This window comes from Streptopelia decaocto (genome assembly GCF_964273445.1).
Source record: "Streptopelia decaocto genome assembly, chromosome: 7".
Lineage (NCBI taxonomy): Eukaryota > Metazoa > Chordata > Aves > Columbiformes > Columbidae > Streptopelia > Streptopelia decaocto.
In genome coordinates, this window is record NC_138661.1 from 6,117,034 (window position 1) to 6,138,133 (window position 21,100).

At 41.2% G+C, this 21,100-nt stretch overlaps 1 protein-coding gene across 1 annotated transcript in view; it reads left to right on the forward strand.

Annotated features, from left to right (window-relative positions):
* The window catches only part of LRRC9 (leucine rich repeat containing 9), a gene marked incomplete at both ends in the record, with an annotated part of 52,345 nt that overhangs the window by 29,774 nt on the left and 1,471 nt on the right, over positions 1 to 21,100 (forward strand).

The window sequence follows — 21,100 nt, forward strand, 5'->3', positions numbered from 1 at the left end:
TAGCTACTTTTCTTGTTGATCTCGCTGCTCTCTTCCTCCATTAACGGGAGAATTCTTAAAGCAAGTGATACGGTACACTACGATTTGTGTTCATGCACCCCATCAAACACCCCCGCATTTGAGGTCTGGCAGGCTTATTCTATTGCTTTTATACAATAAAAAGGAACAAAAGTCCTAAATGGATCATATTATTAAAGGCAAAGCCTGGGAACAGCTTTTCTTTACAAGTTTGTTTGATCTTGGATTCAAACCCGAGTTTGATCTTACAGTTAGGTGGCTGGGATTTTTTTCATATTAAGACTTATTTTTTTGGAAAAAGTCGATTAAAACTGTGCTACTCACACTATGCAGACTTTTTTGCTGCTGTTCTGTTACAGAAATCTTGCCGTGAAAGTCTTCTGCATTTTAGATGTCTCCACTTAGTGAGATGACTGTCGGAATGAATATCTGTATTTCTGAAAAGAGAACAAGCCACAGAAGTAATATCTCTTGTAAATAAAATATGTCTGGCAGTTGTCTGAAAAAATTATCTAAAAATAATCTAAAATAAAATGATTATTCTTTAAGAATAATTCTAAAGTATATATATTTTTAACAATATGCAGCAGTATTAGGAGAGCCTGGCAACAGCTGGAACGATTAGTATTTTGTTTGGTGAGGAGCCGTCTCAGCTGCCCTGACAAGCAAGCTGCCATTTCCAATGTAATCACTTCTGATTCTAAAGCACTTGCTCCGCTTTTAACTTTGTGCAAATCCCTCTTGATATTTCTCTTTTTAAAGTAGATGCATTTCCATATGTCCATAAAAGTTTCCCTGACGATTCCGCATGCTGTTCAGAATGAATTGCCCTAGACCTGCCGGTGATTTGTGAAATGAGGCTGCTTTGTTTATTAAGTGTACATGTGCATAATGTAAAACATACTTAATATCCCCAACCACTGCACAGATGTTTTTTGTGCCGAAAGGAGGCTCAAAGTTTTGCTGATTTAATTAACCTTTCTTTTCCTCCCATTTGTAAAGCGATTTCTTAAGAACTCTTTCTTTTCCTGATAAATACATTATTCCATAGCTCAAATGTTTTTTAAAAAGGAAAATCATGCAAACAACTGATCCAGATACTTCTGTTCATTCTGCCATTTTCTGTCTTGAGAACTGCGCCTGATGGTTTTTGGGGAAAAGGCTTTCCGCAACAAAAACCTACTGCATGGCGTATTTTGTTAATGTCTCAATATTTTATTCCTCAAAATGTTTTACACATGCTTTTTCTAGTCTCACAAAAATAAGCAGCCAACAAATATATATCAGTAGCATTTTTAAATTTCAGTTCTTATTCCTTCCCATCAATTTGGCTGAAAACAGGTATTTGCAAACACTGGTAGCCTAATTTCTCGTGGCCTTTCATTTTTTATGAAGTGTTTTCAAAAGACTTCAATCAACCTTAATGGTGCATTTTTAGTTAAGGAAACAGAATGGAGAGAAGTCAATTTAAGCTCCCCAATGAACGAGTGTGTACAGAAAAAAAGCCATAAATGGGTTTAGAAAACAGAGCCAGTACAAGCAAAATGCGGCGAGCAGAGCGCTCAGGGAAGCCAAGATATAATGGAAAGAGTAAAATACTGCAGAGCTTTTTAAACTATATACAATTGGAACAATGGACTGGACCCAGACATCTATGTTAAACTGCTAGAAGATAGGTGAAAAGCAAGCTGCAATTCTGTAACTGGGGCTGGAGAACACTAGAATGGAAGGGCTTAAAGCTGAAGCAAATGAATGTGCGGTAGTTTAGCAGCATAGAAATCAAGTCAAAATTGGCATATTTCACTGTTTAATGTACCATGTGCAGAAACATCTCTTGGCTTTCTGTATTAAAGGACTATTAGTACCAGCCTCCTTAATGAAGCTGCTTTCATGCCACCTGTGAAATAATAATACCTTTTTTTTTTTGCACACCTATTTTTACCAAAATACTTTAAAAGCATTGGATAATTAAGTAATGTAGCCTCTGTGAGTATATATTATATATCTACAAAACATATACAACAGAAATACACCTGGGAAGCTATTACCCAGTGATTGTTTAATTGTCTCCCATTATTTAAACATGGCATCAATAATACATATAACATATCTTTCCAAAGCATCACAACCTCACTGGTAAAAGGCTAACTACATAAATATTAAAAATCCAAAGACTAAAATAATTCGGTCTTGCTCAACCAGACTGATGCACGGTCTCGGCTGTCTGGGCCCCACTGCTTTGAAACAAACTCCTGTACAGGGAACCAGCAATTATTATCACTTGTCTCGCAGCGAACCAGTTTATACTTCATTTCTATGCATGCCTACAGTTGAGTGCGGTTGTTTTTAATGTCTGCCTTACAATACGACTCAATCCATTTGGGTGGCTTAATGCAAAGATTCCGTAATGTACACAGGGATGAGCAGCACTAAGGCAACGCACATTGTACTCATTATTCTTTTAACGGGAATGTCAACAAGAAGAGGAATTAAAGAGGAAATCGTTGTAACTCCAAAAGAACATCTGACTAACCACTACAGATGACATGTTTTTTCCCTTTTTATCCTCTTCATGATCCATAAAGCAGGATTTTTCCAAAACAATTAATTTGGTTGCCAAACCCTCCTTAATTCTAAGGAGATTTAAAACTCATCTACTTGGAGTCTGTCTCATGGAGCTAGACCCACAACCGGATTACAACCTATTCCATCATATGGCTGTTGTTAGCCCAGTTGCTGCTATGTGGTAGATAATTGGACTGTTTAAAAAAAAAAACATAAGGAAGACATGTAAACCTTCAAGTCTTCTCTACACTAAGCCCACTGGCACCTCTGCGTTTTATTATTTGTGTTACTTTCTCCTCAAAATAAAAGCTCAGCAGCCTAAGAGCTGCCAAAAATTTCTTCCAAGTAGCCTTGTTACACAGTTCCCAAATAAATATAAGTGCTCTGGAATAAAGAAGCCAATTGACAGCAATGGACATTCCGATCCTCCAGCAAAACTGAGGTTTAAGTGAGTAAAACGGCTCTTCTTTGTGTCTGGTGTTGGAGAGCATATGGCAAATTTCCACTTAACAAGAATCTTGATTTGCAACACAAACTAATTCCTGTGTTAATTCTTTTAATTTGGTTGTGTACGTGTTTGTGCACAGACACGTACGTGTTGTTTTGTTTCTTTAGAGAGAATCAATGACCTTAAAAAAGCCCAGGCAGATTTAAATCCAGATTCGCCCCTTCGTAACATCACTGACGTAGAGCCGGGGTTGCGGTGAGGTTTTCTTTCTCTCTGCTGGTGGTGCACAAGGTTCTAAGCTTGATCTTTGCAAGACAAGACAGGGCCAACAGTTAGATAATGTCTACACTGACAGCCGTGGTCTTGGGCGTCCGATGATCCAAATTAGGGCTCTCCCGAATGCAACACAACATTGGGGCTTGTTACCTTTATGTGGGAACTATAAAGGCCATGGAAGATGGAGGAATGTCCCATTGTCTTTGTCCTGAGATGGTACTAGAAATGTTCACACATCATCTGGTTTAGGAATAATGTTGAAGTTCCCCGATTAGGATTTTAGCCTAAAATACAATAACTCAATTGTTTTGCTGGCATAGAATCATAGAATCATAGAATCATAGTTGGAAGAGACCCTCAGGATCATCGAGTCCAACCATAACCTAACTCTAGCACTAAACCACATCCCTAAGAACTTTGTCTGAACGCCTTTTAAACCCCTCCAGGGATGGTGACTCCACCACTGCCCTGGGCAGCCTGTTCCAATGCATGACAGCCCTTTCTGTGAAGAATTTGATCCTAATATCCAATTTAAACCTCTCCTGGCACAACTTGAGGCCATTTCCTCTTGTCCTATCACTTGCTACTTGGGAGAAGAGACCAACACCCTCCATGCTACAACCTCATCCTCATACCCTTTATGTTCCTTCCATGTTTTTCTTTTGTTTAATGTACTGTAGGCATATAATTATTATTAAGCTTGTAAGCATAAACTGTAGAAGTCCAAAAAGTGGAGCTGTGTGTTCATCTCAGTGCAAAATTAACAGGACTGGTTGCCTCTGATAGAAGAACAAAGGTCTTATGGAAGTGCGTTGATGAAAAGGTATTTCTTCCATGAACTTAAAAAAAAAATATGTATTATGCTAGTATTTATTAAAGGTGCTGCTTTACATTTTTTAAATTCTGTAATTGCCACATGCATGGCCCCACTCTGATCCCACAACAATAATCTGATCATATGCAGGTGTGAGAACAAATGCTTTAGATAAGTAAATATACTCTTCTCTTCTACAGAGACCCACAAGGGTGTCTGCTGGTGTAGTTTTTTCTATTATCCCTTTAGTACATCCAAAGAGATGAACCCAGCAATAAATCAGTGCTCTCAGTCGGTAATAGTCTTCTGCTTTAGCAAATCTAAACCACTTCCAAAAATCAGATACTTGTGCTCTTTATCGGTCCCTTCACTCATCCTTTTCCAGCTCAGTTTGTGACTGGATGTGACACTGACTGCACTGAATTATTATTATTATTATTATTATTATTATTATTATTATTATTATTATTATTATTATTATTATTATTATTAATGTTGGCATTTTTTGACTGTTATTTCCAGGTTGAACATAAGCTGAGTTCACAACAAGCATAACACAGAGTGACCTAGGATGACCCTAGACCTGACTGCCTGATGTGCATCAACACTGGCAAAATACATGGGCCAGCCCAGGATTTTGAAAGAAATAATGCAAGAATTACAGAAAATGGAGTAGAATGGTATTTGAAACGCAGCTTGGACTGATTATTAGAAGGCAGAATATAGTACAGTATGGATAGAATATCTGTGTGGGAAAAGCCTACCCATTTTGCAAACAGAAGGGATGAAACGCTGTCAAAAGGATGCTGATGCACCTGGGGACCAATCACTCAAATTCTTATACAGCAGCCCCATTTTTACTTAGAGTTGCATAACATGATTTAACCACCTGAAGTCTGGTGTGCCAGGAAATAAACCGCTTAAAGCTAAATGTTTAAATTCAGATAAACTATTTTAAATTATTTTCTTCAGAAACAAAATGCACTGGCATCAGATTTTCACCTCTGGATTTCAGTTTTCCAGCTTGTAATAAGAGTCCAAGTTGATCCTGTTGTCCACAGTGCCCCTAAGCTGATGCTGACCCTCTTTGGAGAGGAAGGCGGACCTGTGAGTTTGTAACAAACTCCAGCTCATTAATCCAAGGTGGGATTTCTCCTCCCCATCTCTAACAAGCAGCTTTGGCACTGCCTCTGCTGCTCTGCCCAGCCGTGTGTGGGATCTGGTGTGTCCTGCCACAGAAAAGCACAGAGAAACTCCAATATATTCCATTATATTCCATTATATATCCATTACCATTCCTCATCCTCACTCTCTCCAGGGTGCGGAGAGAATGTCACTTGCTTCCTTTTGGTGCAGCTCAAGCCAACTTTACACACATTAAATAACAGCATCCCTAGTTTGTTCAGTATGTTACATCGTCTAGAACCAAACAAACCGCAGCATTTCCTAAAACGGAGATTGTTTTTAAAAACTTTGGGCTGGCCAGCTGTTTTTGCAGTCTCCCAGCTGGGAACGCTGCCTCCAGAACCCACACTTGATGCTCCCACGCGGTCCCTCACCAATCTGTCCGTCTGTCTGCGCGGCGTGTCGCCAGCTCTGCAGTTGGCCTGATCTTTATCCGGGGTACCAGAGCACCATGGATTTGGACTGACAGTCTCGGTAACGGCAAGTGTCGCTTCTTCTGCCAGAAGTCCCTCTGCAGTGACAGCGCTGCTTTTCTTGCTCGACTGCAAGCTCAGGTTGGTATTTTGCTCCCGTTGGCCTCTCAGCTCTGTTTCAGAAAATAATAGAGAGATATTACTTCAGAGCCATAGAGTTACTAGTGAATATAAAATAATACAGATTGCATTTTTATATGCATCACTTTTATGTACATAAACGAATTCCCTCCAGTTAGGAGTTATGTATTTGAGGTACATGAAAATGTAAGAGAAGTTATATTGTTGTATAATATAGAAACTAAGCCAGAAAACTCCAGGTGGCCTTATTGTGACAAGAATTTGCCCCTACATATATTTTTGCTAAAGCTATTTTAAAACAAGCAGGTTAGGACAAAATTTTGCAATCATTATCTGAGTAGTACAAGGAAGTCCTGCTGAAATGACTGAGATTTCTGCTGGAGACATCATCCACCACGACTCTGGGTACCAGGATAAGGTTCTGAGAGCAGTAAATACAGTTTCCCAGTGTTTTTCTTTCTTTTGTGTAGTTCCATATGTGGATGATCTAGCTGGACTTGCTTTCTGACACCACACTGGGAAAGGCTTCTTGTTGGGGTCATCACGATTGGTAAATCACTTCTACAATCCCTGGCTCAGAAGCAGCAGTTTCCTTTACCAATTCCTCTTCATTTCAGGCACAGATTTGCTCTGCAGCCCTCACAAATCAACAAGGCATTGCTTTTTCTTCCAGAGATCTGCGTAGCTCATGTACTGGATTGAGGAGAGCAAGTACCAGGTTGTCATTGTAACCGTAATTTACCTCTCAGTCAATTGTCATATAACACGAAAAGTAAAAGTTTAAATCTTTAATCTGGAAATAATTGATTTAGGCTTTTGTTTTCTACGATGGCCTGGATTATGCAGAGGCAATTGTACCTGAGTGGAGAGATCTCACACTCTTTATTGTATTATATGTATTGTTATTGTATTACACAGTTATTGTATTACACAATGACATGCAGACCAGTATTTGCACCAGTGGGAACTTGGTCACTTAAATCAGTATTTAAGAACTAAGGTGCCCATTTCTAGGCATCATAGCATATTATGACAAATCAAAACATCTCCAAGAGCCCTGAAAGTTCATTGTGTTCCTGTCTTCGCAAAGAAAGGCTACAAAAGTGAGGCCGCTTCAGCACATCAGAAAATCTCACAATTATGTACTGAAACCTTTCCATGCTTACCAGAAAGTTAATGAAAAAGTATCACTCATGGGCCGTGCATTCTGCATAGGGACAGGGTTATAATTAGACATGGATAATTATTTCCAAATTTCCCATTTTCATTCTTTCCATTTTTATGGGGTTTTATTTTTTTAGCTTGCTTGTATTTTTTGTTCTTTTGTTACCATACAGTCCTGCTAAGGTTCTTCATCAGATTAAGCTTTAAAAGAAAACACATGCACAGCATAGCACACAGTTTTTCTACTGTGCAGAGAAACAACGTGAAATCTGCTGCGGCAGAGAACAGTCCTAAACTACCCCCGTACTTACACTGGCATTCAGGCTCTGTCAGTCTTCAGGGGCAGTAATAACATTATAATGGGACCGGGAGACAAAACTGTCAAAATCTTTCCAAGGCAATCTTCCAGGCTCATCAGCATAGACAATCATTCCTTTCACTTCTGGAGTAATAGGAAGATTTTTAAGCAGTATCTTTTGATTTGAGTTGGACTTGAAAAATGACATAGCTGGGGGCCTTATTTGAAATGCAACGAGACCGCAATGTAAAGCGCAATTTCCCATGCAGGCTGTGGAGAGAATGAGGCACTTGTCCCAGTTCTCTTAATTGTCTCTGATTGCTGTTTGTGTAGCACAGTCACTTCCTCGTCTTCAAAATCACCTTCGAGGGCTCCAACATTTTTCACTTCACTGTTTTAAATCAAGAAGGGCTAAACACCCACCCATTCAACCATTATGGCTCTTTTATGTTATTTATGTGGCTTATGCTATTAGGCTTTAAAATTTTGTTTATTTAATCGGCCTTAACAAGTACTTAAGTAACAGGTTCGAGGACACATCAGCGGGACTCGGCACATGTTGATTAAGGTGTGCTTAACCTGACAGTTAATATTTTGTACCATTTTCCCAGCAGCCGTTACTGTTATGGAAGGAGTGCTAATTTTCCAAAAATGGTTAGAGCTTGATTATTACGTTGGTTCTTTATTCACACGGCTTCATTATTTTGTTGGCACTGCGCTGTGAGAGATGAAGTAGTGCTATTATTTCTACTCCCAACTCCTTTCAGTCTCTTGCAGTAATTTAGGTACATGTGTGACATTACTCAGATAAGCAATTCAGTTTGCCTTCAATGAGACCGGGCAGATGAATACACCCCATAAAACAAGCTCCTCATCTTCCAGAGCGACCACACTATTTTCTGGCGTATACCTGGGGAGGTGAACAAGAAACAGTCGTGTGTCCCACCAAATCATCTTTAAGTAAACAGTTTTCATTCAGAAGAGAAGTTCTGCCAGCTAAAAGCCCCAGAGTTTCTCCCATTTTTGGGGGGAGCCTGAAGCAGCCAGGTAGCAAAAGAGGGAAAGGTGAAGTAGTGGAAATTTCCAAGGAAGCTTGTGAGTGAAAGCCAGAGAGGCCACTTTGCCCTCTAAAACTAGAAAGGCTCTTTGGGTCTGTGGCTGGAATATTAGAAGCCGGTACTCCCAAGTTATCTGAGACAGCTGAAGTCCAACTTAGCTTTTTACATCAAATTATTCATGAAAGTCAGCAGGAGCTGGAGATAAACTATTCATTCTGTGCAAATCTACGTGAAAGGAACTCTCGGGAGAGATCTTCAAGGTCCTGCCAAGAAAACAAGCAGAAACATTTTAAGAATGGGAGGAAACATCTATAATTGAAATCACCAACAGCATATTTTGATTAGTTAATTCTACCAGAATAAAGACGCCACCTTTCCTTAGATGAGTGGGTGGCACAAAGGAGTGCACAGGAGTATATGAGGGATGGAAGAAATGTGAGCATCACCACAGTGTGTTCTGCCAGCCTGCTCTAAATGTGACACCCCTGGACAGCTGTGGCCCCGATGCTCACGACATCCTGACCTGCCCAGAGTGGTACATCTGCCACCTCTCTCCTTCCTTTCTTCCCTTGTTGTCAACATAACGCGATCCATCTTCATACCACCATCAGCTTCTCGTGGAGAAGCACCTCGTCCAGAATCTCCTACGACTTCTTACTCAGCCAAAGGGTTTCCAAGACCTGTTGATCAGCCTCAACATCACAGTTGCAAGGGAAAGGCAGGACTGCAGACAGCAGCTGTCGTTGTTTCCCTTTCTTCACTGAAAAAAAACCAAGAAGTTGAAATGCTGATTGAATGTTGCCTTATTTTTCCACGGCTTCTTGTTATTATTCGCATGGTCATAGTGACTCTGTCCGGTCACGGATCTGAACGTGCGGCACGTGGTTCCTGCCCTGTGGAGCCAACGGCAACGGTGCGAGAGACACGGATGGGCAGAGGAAGAAACGATCACAAAAGTCAGGTTTGCCTGTGTTCGGGGTGCTCAGAACACCTGCATTTTCATCTTATAGAAAATAAAGACTCCACTAATACTAAAGACAGTGCCAGTTTCAGACCATTTAAGCTAACTGGTTTTTCCCTGCAATAAGAAATTTAATGCCATGTGAGATGTGAATTTTCCTTAAAGCTCCTAGTCTAGCAACTGCGAAAGGGAATAAAGGATGTTTTTTAAACGAAAGATTTTGCTTTAAACACAGCATTGAAAATCAAAAGTATTAACTGTTTTTCGTTCTTTATCTTTAACAACATGTCGAGGGGTTTCTTAGCAGTACTTGTGACAATGCGAGTAAGTCAGGGTTAACTTGGCAGAAACCCCAAACCACACTTGGCTGTTTCCTATTGTAACAGTGCACAAAGGTTTTATTAACATCTTACCCCTTGTTGGGCCCAAGAGTCCCTCTTTTCAACACAACAGGAGCTTTGAGTCTCCAATTTACAGCCCTGTGGAGGGGATTTATGCCTTCAGATTCAGCATGTTGTTCAGCAGTTTTTTACATTTATTTCCAACTGTCGCCATCAAAAGTTGTCCATGAGAAGCAGAGATGCTGAGAAAAACAAAAAATAATGTATTTTTAAAATGTATCAAATATGGGCACAAAATCAACACATGAAAAGCCTTCTGAACTCCAAAACCGAGCTGCACATAAAAGAGGGGATGGAGTTCATGAGCCACACATCTACAATAGTGGCAGAGGAAAACTGGAGCAAAAAGTCCCTTCACTGAGAAAATCTTCCTCCCCAGGTGCCTACTGGTTCAGGTGCCTCAGAAAATCACAGCTGTCATGCTATCAGGAGGAGAAAAGGTGTCACATCGCTCACTAAGACAACCGAGTAGCGTCACATCCATCACCCCGCCGTGCTGGTGGGCCCTGGGGGCGACACCTCCACATGGTGCCACAGCCTCTGCTCCCCCAGCTCTGAACAGCAATTCCAGATCAAGCACTGATCTGATTCCAGATCAAGCACATCATCCAGTGTGAAGGGTCCATGGGGAACAAAGAACCAGAGTTTTTGGTCAAATGGACATAGCGGATTTCATAGTGACTGCTGCTGTTGGGCGCCTGGAAGGGGCAGGAGGTCTGTAAAGACTCAGCAGGATTCTCCTGAAACCCTCGTTGAATGGGATCAGATAGAAACAGCCTGGAGCGACTCAGTAGCATCCTATGGCAAGGTGACAGCAGAGGCTGTGCACAGAGGTTAAATATATCCTACTCAGCACTAATGGAGGCTACTAATAAATCAGTGTGTACCCATAGCATGCTCATTTGAAACAGACTGTCCTTGAGCCCAACACCCAGCGTCAGCCCTAACCCAGTGCAAAACAAAAGTGTTGAATTCACTGACTCTTGAGGACCCACCGTAAGGCCAAGCCTTGCTCCTTGTTGGATTTAGGATGGGGCATTTTTGGATGGACAATCTGCTGTCACCTGGCAAGAGATATTTCAAGACCAAGCATCCCATAGTCACTTTTAAGACCAAACCTAGAGCTTGCAGTCCTTCACAGTAAGGTGGTGATCACATCCAAGATGTCCTTCCTCCAACCAGGAAGGACAGTCACCTCACACACAGACCTTCCCCACAAGCAAAACACCTTCTATTTGACCTGAGCCCAAAGCTTGGCCTTGCTCATATGTCAAGGTTTCCTAAGCCACCTTAGTATCCAAACATGTCAGCGTTTCCTGAGGCATTTTGTTCTAAACTTGAAGGGCACAAGAGTGTGTTGTGGCAATGTCATTTCCTTCCTTTGTGGGAACAGCCAGACTTTAACCTTGCAATGATCTGCCAGGGAAATGCACCTTCGTGGCCCCGGGGCACTGTGAAGAAGCATCCCCTGTGCTTTTTGTGTCCTTTGTGGTGCTTAATCTCATGGAAAGGATGGAGACAATGAGATTGATGTGCTTTTTAAAATGGGAATACAAAAAACACTGACTTTACGTGGATTTATAGCGAATTTAATTTTTTTTTTCAAAGCAAACAGCAATTTCTCAGCTTCTTCACCGGCTTCTGTGTTTCCAGTTTGTGTTCCAGCTGCCAGAAAATAGCGAATAAACTGGGCTGCGCTCCTACCTCGAGAGGGCACCACGAGACAGATGAAAAAAGGAATGGAAGCAAAGAAGCTTTACCTCAGGCACCAAATATTCCTGTCATGAGGATGTTCAATTACAGTAATTAGCAATAATCACATAAGCAACAGGCGCTTCCCTTACCTCCCTTCACCCCTCGGAAGAATGGAGTTTGCTTCATTAAAACCTCCGCTTCCTCCTTAATCCCAGGGCCCTGTTCATGGGCGCTGCTTTCAGAAACCTGAGGACCTGGGTTCACCATCAGGGCTGCCCAGCGTTATCACGGCTCATCCAACTTCAGAATGGAAATTATAAAAGGGGAAAAAAAGTCTTAAATGCTAACAGGACCTATTAAATAATCCGGAGCCTATCGTTATTACGACTAGCGCTACGTTTTCTGTAACAACTCTGACCTACTTACAAGAGATGAGCTCTGCCTGTGAAGCAGGATTCGGGGTTTTTTTAAGTCATTATGTTTTGCCTCCTACCACCGGGTATCCAACCGATCTGACCGTACCTAATTTGCAGGGGGAAAGCTGAAGTTAGCAGATTTACTGAAGGTCAGATGAAAACACATTTGTTTAAAGAAAACAGTTTTCTACTATTTTAGCCCGGAAGCACCTCAGTCCAGTGACTTAAACACAAGGCAGTTCTTCCACCTTTCGAATCGAAGTTTCCCAGCAGGGAGGCACAAGCCAGCAGGGAACTGAGCTACATCCAGCCATGCAAGGAATGGAGCTGGGGGGTTAATACGTGCAGCCCAGATCTCTGTGAACCCAAAGAGATTCATGACACCATGCCACGAAGAAACAGTGAAGTTAGGAGGGAGCAGATTAACTGTAAATATCCTAAGTGGATTTTAGTAACATTTATACATCCTTCCTTTGCTGCATCCACTTTGTAATGTTGTTACTCTTGTTGCACACCTTACTGACAAATCTAATTTGTATTGATAAATACGTAACATGTTGGTTTTGATATGATAAATTTGTTATTGATAAATTGGTTATTGATAAATTTGTAACATAGAAAGTGAAGGAAAGCATAAAGATTTAAAACCAAATAAGTAAATTTTAAGAGTAAGCAAACTATGTTTATCTGTTAAAAACTACTCGGTGAGTCTGGGTAAAGAAAGGCGGCTAGAGGGTTTTGAATGGGCTTCAATTTATTGGTGTGGATAAAAGAACAGCCTTGGGTGCTCCTGACCTCCAAATGGGTTGAAAATAGAGGCTGCCTCCAACACAAAGACATATTCATTATTGACTCCCCAGAAACCAGGATTATACTCGCTATGTCCTTAATGCACTGTCTGAGCCATCCATTATAGACCGGAAAGTCTGGACTCAAGGTAGGGCCCAAAGTAACAAATCTTCACAGTTGGGTGTTAATCCGCGTCGTGAATCGGTGACTGTCCAATGTGAATGGCAAAGGTAAAGGGAGAAACCAAGAGCTCTGTCAGACTCCTCCATGAAGCTCCTGGTCTCGTTTGCCTCCAAAATAACAGGTGACATGCTAAAGGCAAAGATAAAATGAGACGTGTTCGGGACATTCGGCAATCCGATGGTGATTCTGGTCAGTGACATGTCACAGCCAGAATTGGGCTGCATTCTGTATACAGGGTAAACTACACTGACACTCCTCTTCCTCACCACAGGTGAGCTCAGGGCAGAGGTGGTGAGGCCTTGTTGTTGGAAAGAACAACCTTGCAGAAAAAACATAGTATACGTAAGGAACTATTAATTTCAGTGATATAAATATACAGAAAATAAGTGGTTAATTCATAACCAAGAGGATTCCATTTACACATATTTATTTATGGGCGGGATTCCTGTTGTTAGAACAGAAATGCTATAAATACAAAGTTTTAGGACTCAGACTACAAAACAGAGAATTAAATACCTGCAGTTCCTCTTTCTGTATGAACTTTACAAGCTCATAATTGTATGGATTGCTTTTGTCCTCATTTCAGACTCCTGACAGCATCTGGAGCTCAGGTTGATTACATGGTCTTCTAGATGTGAGAGTCATGGATTAAAAAATTAGGCAACTACCTATGTGTGGATTCTGTGGAAACCTCAGAAACCCAAATCTCCATCCTCCAGCTCTATCCCAAATGGTTCTTTATGAAGACTTACAACAGTAAACAGCAATCTCATCCAGTTCTACCAAGAGAATTGACACATCCTCACCCAGAGATGAACAACCCCAAGTACAGGCTGAGGCCAACTGGTTGGAAAGCAGCTTTGCAGAAAAGGCCCTGGGGGTCCTGGTGGACAACAAGGTGACCATGAGCCAGCACAGTGACCTTGCAGCAAAGAAGGACAACAGCCTCCAGAGCTGCATTAGGGAGAGCATCTCCAGAAGGCTGAGGGAGGTGATTCTTCTTTCTGCAGCACTGGTGAGGCCATACCTGCAGTGCTGGTCCAGTCCTGGGCTCTCCAGTACAAAAGAGATATGGACAAACTGGAACAAGTCCAGAAAAGGGCCACAATGAGGGTTAAGAGACTGGAGAGATCTGTCATGAGGAGAGATTGAAAGAGCTTGAACTGTTTAGACCAGAGAAGCTCAGGAGAATTTTATCAATGTGTATAAATACTTGATGTGAAGGAGTAAGAAGATAAATCATAGAATCATAGAATTGTTTCAGTTGGAAGAGACCCTTAAGATCATTGAGTCTAACAATAACCTAAATCAAGCACTAAACCATGTCCCTAAAGCATCTACATGCTTTTTAAACACTTCCAGGGATGGTGACTCCACCACTTCCCTGGGCAGCCTGTTCCAATGCTTCACAAGCCTTTCCATGACAAAATTTTTCCTACTGTCCAATCTAAACCTGCCCTGGTGCAACCTGAGGCCATTTCTTCTCGTCCTATCGCTTGCTACTTGTGAGAAGAGACCAACACCCTCCATGCTCCAACCTCCTTTCAGATGGTTGTAGAAAGCCAGACTCTTCTCAGTGGTGCCCAGTGAGATGACAAGAGGCAGTGGACATGCATTGAAATAAAGGAAACTCCATTTAAACAGAAAAAGTTTTTACTGGAAGGGAGGTTAGACACTGGAACAGGTTGCCCAGAGACACTGTGGAGTCTCTCTTGTTGGAGGTATTCCAAACCCAACGGGACATGGCCCTGAGGAACCTGCTGTATCTGACCCTGCTTTGAGCAGGGCTTGGACTAGACAACTTCCAAAGATCCCTTCCAACCTCAACACTTCTGTGATTCTGTGACCACCTAGCCAGGTTTTTTTTTCCACGTTATTGTGTTTTGCAGCAGGAAGAGCAACAATCTGTATCAACAAACTCTTGCCACTGGAAATGCTGCATTAATTGCTAGAATCACACCAGTCAGCTGGAGCGAACGCGAGTTTCTGTTGGAAAGCCTGCCAATGTAAACATTATTGTTGCAGAATCGGAGCTCTGGCTGTGGGCTGTACGCCAGATTTCTTAATATGCCTCAAGAACACAGACATCGTTAGCCACAGTATTAGCACCCTGAGAAGAGCCGCATGTGATAGAAACGGCAGAGGCGGCTGAAACGGTGATTGAGTCTGTGCCACAGGCTCTGCTCCACCACAAGGGCTGCGGATGCCATAGCCCGGACAGAAAATCACCTGTGACAAACATGTGCCAGATACAGGAAAGAACTATAAAGATGGTTAGAGAGCACCCAACGGAGAGGCCTGGGAGAGCTGAGCTCCTCATGCTCTGGGGAAAACTGCCAGTGACCACCAGATCCTCCCGTCCACTTCTTGTCTTCCACCCAGCGCCTGGACGAGAACCATTTCATGAACATCCATTCAAAGAGAAATATTTTGCTGTTCCATCAGTGTAGCTGGAGTGGGAGGAACGGCCAGGAGAGGTAAGGGACAAGCTGGGACAAGCTGTGACGAGGTGGGCTGGCAGCCACACGTATATTTACAGTGGCAGGAGAGGGAGAGGACAAATGGGACCGTTGACTCTTGTCAACGCCACGTGGTGCAACAGGCACAGAGGCCGTATCGTGGGGGACAGCCACCTTGCTGTGTGGCCATTCCCCAGCACCATCCAACCTGCAGCTGGTAGGGGACGTTGTCCCAGCCTGAATGCTTGGTGGGAACCATCCAAACCTCATCATGCAAGGAAAACGGGAATGGAGAAAAAATGGGCCTTCCCTCCCGTTTCCTGGTTAAACGATGAGCTGTGTGGTCAGGATAAGGGAGATTTCATGGCAAAGCCTGCCGATTTGGCAGAGGGCTTTTTTAAGCTCCAATACCTGGAATACACTTAAGCTTTCATTTTATCAGGCCTAATGATGTCAGAAAAAGCAATGTAAATATAATTCCTAAAGACACAAAGCTGATGAGCAACACTCTTCCCATCTCAGAATTGTTCAGCCTTGTTTTTAAGTCCATCATGTAAGTTAGGGGAGGAGGTCTGCCTGTCTATTTACTGAGCACTTGCAGATGAAAATACTGAAGTATTAATCCATGAAGTGTATTCCAAAGCCCAATTTTGGGCCTAATAGTGTGGTTACATCAATCACAGCAAGTTATTTTAACATGAATATGGCTTTAGGTTTTATAGATTTAATTGCAATGCTTGCCTGCCTCCTTCTATATAGATGACACAAAATGAAACAAACTGGAGCTAGAAAGTAAGAATTATTTATTTTGAAAAATGATTTCACATTTTTATTCAAGTTTCACATGGTTACTTAAGTAGACCTGTTCAGGAACAAAATTAATCTTTAGGCTGGCTTTATTTTTCATTTTGTAATATAGTAGGTCTCTAAGTGTTGAACTATAATTTATTTCTAATCATACTGGTATTTTTCTTGTACGCTTAAAAATTAACATCCAAGAAAGGATGGTCTCTGCATTTTGTTACTGCTCAAGCAATTTTCACTTCAAACTATGTTATTCTTTACTCTTTGCTTTCTTGTCCAGTTCTGCACATCACAGGTCTATAATTGCCATCCTCCAAATTGAAAATACAGCCAGATTATTTCTCGCATCCAAAACAGGAGCACAAGAATAAGAACACAGGTTGACTAAGAGAAGTGTCATTGTTGTTCACTACAACAATCCCCCAAGATCCAAACCTAGCAAAGTTTGTAAGCATATATTTAATTTAAAACATGTTAGTATTTCCATTGCCTTTGAAAGAATACGCTTTATGTTAAGTCTTCTATAGAAATTCTCATACTTCAATTATGCACAGGCCAAAGAACTTCATTGGGTAGAGGTTTGAGCACCTTGCAAGCTGAGCAGACCTAATACATCAAATGCAACTCTCTTTGTCTTTTAGAAACTAAAGCAATGGCTTTATTGTCTTTAACTGTAATAGACTCAAACTTCAATTTAAGATTTAAAATGCATAATAGAAACATTACATCCATATTAAGTGAAATTTCAGATATGAGGTTTTCTAAATTTGTGAAAGCAGCTTCCCTAGAAAGTGGTTCATTCTTAACAAATTACCTGTGACAAGTCAGGATTTCACTGATTAGCCTCTCAAATATACATCTTCTGTTCAGAGAAGTATCTAAAAACTCATCATGCCCAGTCCTTGACGAAGAACAAGAATTCAATTCAAACTGAATGAGGCAGCGCTGAGAGAGGTTCTGACATTCAGAAAGGGTAGGAGGATAAAAGAAAGAGAAAAATGACAGACTCGGTCTGCACCATTACTAAAATTAGATCATTTCTTTTGTTCTCCTGAACCTTCTGCTCTATTTGCCAGGAATCATATTAGCAACAGAAACTGTGAGAATGTGTCCAACCTTATTAGAGAAGCTGGACGCAAAGAAATTATGAAAATCCTTTTTCAATGTACTTGCACATACAAAGGAAAAAAGGACGAGTTTTAAAATTCTCCAAGATTACATCAAAACCAATGTCAGAAAAAACAGACATCAAACTAACAAAGCTTAATTAACAGTATTACAGTGTGCTAAGAACCACCACAGAACATTACTTCACCATTTGTCTATATATATACTGGTTTACTACTTAGGACAGACATGGACAGGTTTAAACAGAGGCACATTCACATGCTCTTCTTGAGCAACCAGTTTACCCAGTTCCTCTACCGTCTAAGGATACTATTGATTATCGCCACCCAGAAGAGCTCTGAAGGGCCAGCTCTGCTCCTGGGAACCACTTTGCTGGCTGGCAGTGCATCTCTGGGTGGGAGATTGATCAGCAGATCTAATGGACTGTAACGCTACACAAGCAAGGGATGGTTCTGGTGTATCCCAAAGCTGAACTCCTCAATATTGTGGAAATTTCACATGAGAATCTTCACATTGAGATCTTCTCTCACTGCTCTGCTTTTCTGAAGACACAATTAGAAGCAACAGGTAAGGACTAATTAACACTTGAAGTCAGGCACGCAAGGGAAATGCTTGTCTTTAGGTGACAAGATCAGGCTCTCTCTCTAGTTCGATTTCACTAGAACAGCAGATAATGGCTCTTCCATTATCTGAAGGCATATCTGGAAGCACAGGAGGTTTCATCTGAATATGAGGAGAAACTTCTTTACTTGGAGGGTGCCAGAGCCTGGAACAGGCTGCCCAGAGAGGCTGTGGAGTCTCCTCCTCTGGGGACATTCCAAACCCACCCTGACATGATCCTGAGCAATCTACTCTAGGTGAACCTGCTTTAGCAGATGGGTTGGACTAGATGATCTCCAGAGGTCCCTTCCAACCCAAACCATTCTGTGATTCCGTGATTCCACAGTCTTGTCTGTAGCCTCACGGTTAGGACATCTTTTACGGAGTGGCACCGTGACCTGGATTCTCAGGCTACGAAGGCCCTTGGTCTCCTTCCTCTTGGTTGCTCTGCAAAAGGAAGCTCCTGGCACCTTTCAGTCCTTCTTCGGCAGGTACCGGATCAAGGCACTTTATGCACCACCAGGAATCAGATACATGGTGACAGCAGCTCAGACCTGCTCCTGGGCTGATGTCTCCTGATGGCTAACGTCATATGCTCTCCATTCAGGGAGCATCGAACTATCCTCCAGAGACGCCAACTCACTCTGTACCCAACCTTGCATAAAGCCCAGGTGTCTCACTTAGATCACCAAATTTATTTTTGGGGTCAATAATATTTTTTTAAGTCCTTGCAAAGTCAGACACCTGATGGCGATGATATGAACCTCAACTTTAATAACTAGCACGTGTGAATATGACTGTTCTTAATTGGGTGAAATGCTCAAGGACACAGCATGCACGTAGATTCAATATTGCTACAGCAGCTGTAATACAAGTTGTCCTTAAGCTCTAGCAGTAAAGGGTTGTGTGTCGCTGGAGTGTCTCGCACACGATCTGTCTCCATTTATAACCACAACATCTGTGTGGCCGCGGACTGCGGGATAAATGACAACTGTGAAGTCCGTATGGCCACAGGACTGTTACACCCTGTCAAACTGAAGATGCAGAATATCCCATAGTCAATCCCGGGTTGTCACTTATGATTCTAGTAGTAGACAAATTTGCAATTTGTAATTCTTTGTCTGTCCCTTTCTCCTCAGATCAGCGATAGATTCTCAAAACACAGCAACTGAAAGAGACTTTCAAGGCAAGTGAGTCTTTCTTAAAATATAAAATATTAAAATAGATTGCTTCCATAATCAAGACGTTTTCAGCATTAAAAGCAAGCAGGAAAAAAAGATAAAAAAGAGAAAACCTTCTTTTGCTAAACAACAAAAAGAATTCAGCTTTAAAGAATATCCTACACAAACTAAAAGGTAATCTGCAAACTCAGACTGTTTTATCCTTCACTGGCAGCAACACTGGAAGAATACAGTTCTCATAAAATCCAAACCATATTATACACAAAACTAAATTGATAAGAAATACTTTTATAGTGCTTTAATGTAATAATAAATAGCCAGGTATCAGCTCTGAGATGATTTGGAGCATGTGCTCAGCGGCCATACAGGAAGGGCAGCTGAATGGGAATCAATACTTCAGCTGATAAAACTCATTACACGGATGATTGTTTCCCCTGAATTCTCAACGGTCGCTCAGAACTGCCACCAAAAGCCTTTGCTTTCAGTAAAGCATAGGTTTCTTTCACATGTAGGAATTGAATATTTTTTTGTAAAGTTTATTTTAAAGGGATAAAGTCACCCAGAAAGAAGCAAGCTCCCCAGTACATCATGTATTTCTACCAGCCTAAGGCCATGTTGTCGAAAGGCATTAACTCCCAGGGAGCCACAGAAAAGCAGTCGTGGATAACATACATCAGCACGCGCAGCTTTCCTGAAAGACACAGATAAACACAAGACAGATCTGCTACGGGATGCAGAACAAAAAGCCTGAGTAAAACGAAGAGGCAGGTTTTGCTCTGACATCTTCTGTTTGGGAATGCCACCTTATAGATCTCAATATGCCAATAATTAACTTCGGGCATCAGGAAAAAAGAATCAATAACTTCTGTGATTTGATTTGAAAGCAACCATTTTTTTACCTAGCACTAATTCTCTTTAAAAGAATAACGTCCTGCAAGTTCTGTCTTCCTCAATAGTCAGCGAATGCAATAAAGAATCTCTTTCTCATACTCTTATTGCTATATGTAAAGATGTATTCCAAACAAAAATCATTTTTTCGGTTTATCTTTAAAGGGAAGAAAGGTCAGTAAGGAAAATATTTGCTCCTGTATGAACCATTCTAAACAAAGAAAACATTAAAAATATGGAAAAATGCACAATTATCTGGGGAGTTGAGACTAATAGTCCTTTCACAAATTAAAAAGAAGCAAGACAAAAGCCAAGCCCCAAGACTGCAAATAGTTGATGTGTAGCATAATTTCAAGCAGATGAGGAGCCCTATTAATTTAAGGGGATAGTTCACATGCTTGCAGCTACACATTCTGCAATAATCCACAAGGAGATCGGCAGAAATCAGGGTTTAGTCTGTCAGCAGGTTTTATTTTATACAACCAAGAACATTCTTAGAACTCTTAAGATTAAAAAAAATCGGTGTGCTCCCTTGTCCAGTAAATAGCTTGGAGTTTGCACTGGCTGAATTTCTGGTTTATTCCTTTGAGTGAGAGTGAAATCGCAGAGGTTGAGGACAGGCAAGAAGCTTTCTCTGAATTTTGAAACACAAGTGGCAGAGCTTGCAAATAAATAACTCTAACATCTGCTTCCCTCCTGGAATTGCTAGGATTCAAATATTCCAAAACAGAATCATCATCTTTACAAAACTGTAACTGAACTGGTAAATGGGGACAGGATGAAACTTGTAAATGAAGAAGTAAATACCTGCTAGCAACCTTTAGTGAATTGTACAGAGATGCCATTTACTTGGAATAGCTACAGGACATATAAATACTTAATTTTAATAGGATTGCAAAAGATCCATTTGAAGGACAGGGTGAGTAAAGCTTAAGTCAAGGATCCTGAAAAACAAAACCAAAACCAACCAAACAAGAGAAACAAAACAAAAACTAGTTTGTTTGAGATACTTGTATTTGTCTTCCAGCAGTCTGTGCCATGGACCTTCATTCAAAAGAAACTCAATAAAGGTAAACTAACAGTTTTCTTTGGCAGCATTTTCCAGGTTTTACATTGGATACCCCCACCTAACTGCCTTTTTATTATCTGAAGAATAGAGATTAACAGACCTACAAAAATGTTCTGATGCTTCTGGTAAGAACTGATTACTGTAAT